The sequence below is a fragment of the Pygoscelis adeliae genome, unplaced genomic scaffold, assembly GCF_000699105.1.
Source record: "Pygoscelis adeliae isolate BGI_AS28 unplaced genomic scaffold, ASM69910v1 Scaffold127, whole genome shotgun sequence".
Lineage (NCBI taxonomy): Eukaryota > Metazoa > Chordata > Aves > Sphenisciformes > Spheniscidae > Pygoscelis > Pygoscelis adeliae.
The window spans coordinates 3,439,598-3,441,028 of NW_008825208.1; positions in this window are offsets into that span (position 1 = coordinate 3,439,598).

The following is a 1,431-nucleotide window of genomic DNA, read 5'->3' on the forward strand; positions in this document are numbered from 1 at the left end:
GGAGAAGGCTTTTTTTTTTTTTACTTAAATAGGCTCTATTACAAATGACAGTGTCAAATGCACCTCCTCCCCTGAGCAACCCACAGAACAGTTTAACAGTGAGGAGTTGCGTGGGAGAGGAGCTGTTCGGTCCTTCGACATCCATAGGGCCCTCTGGCTCCATTTGTAAGACTAAAGAATAATTATATTATCTTAAGTAAGTGTCCTCTTTACTCCAGTGTAATTTGTGGGGTCTTTCCAGATGGGCAGACTTAGCTTCTTCTCTGACTGCCTTATGACTGCTCTCAGCACGATGATGATGTCACAGTGCCACACCTTTGAAGACGTATCCCACTTCTCATGACTAAGAGCAGCAGCCATAGAGACCAGGATAATCTGGAGCAGTAGCACCATTTCCACTATGAAAGTCATTTTGCTTGTCTTTTTATCCCTCCTAGTGTCTGCAGAGACTACCAGAAAATTTATTTCACCTGACGGTATGTTCTAATCAAAACTTTATTCTGGTAAAAATTATTACAGAGCTTGCATTCTGCTAGATATAAAAAAAGGCAGAAGGTATTTCTTCCTTTCATTATTTTTTAGTTAAATGAAGTTTTTCCTCAGAGAGCTTAATAAGACTGTTCCCTTCCACTGTGGTAGCACTGTTGTTTTGAAAACATATTCTGCAGTTGGACTTGTTCTGCCCATGTGCAGGTGCAAAAGCGCATAGGAGGCAAAAGTGCACAGAGCTTGTCCAGCACCTCCAGCAACCCCACAGCATCCAGTCAGAACATAACCATTACAGCTCGTAACACCAGAGAGAAGAGCATCTGCTCACAACTCTGTGAACAAGCAACGAGTTGAATTGGGAATTGCACAAGGTTTGCCCCTGAGCTTTCCAATGGTGCAGGGACAGTCAATCCTGCAGATACACAACAGAGTTCAGTCCTCAGGAACTGCAAAACAGTGACACTGAAACACTCTCGACTGTTCCTCTGGGTGGATCTGGCTCAGATTCACTGTTTCACAAAGGGAAAGGGAAAAAAAAATTGTTTCATGGGGTAAAAAAAGGACTATTGGTTTCCTGACCATTGCAGCCGTTATCATACACTCCAGACCCAAGACTGGAATATTGCTTTCTTAGCATGTGTAATTTTTTGTCCTGACTGAGAAATATTCTGATTGGCATGCTGTACTGTGAAGGCTGCAGATTAGAGCAAGGTGGGAGCCTGATGCAGGAGACAGTTCCTGAATGTCAGTGTATGTACACAGCTGTTGGAAACAGGCCATATTTAGAAATATAGACTATTGAGATCTTAATTAAATAATAACAGTGTTTTTAAAAAGTGAATAGTATTGCTTTATAATTCATTAAACTGTTTTTAGTCACTTGTTGCAGCAAACATAATTTGCAGCCTGTCAAATCATCAGCAAATAGTTTTTTGAAAAAAC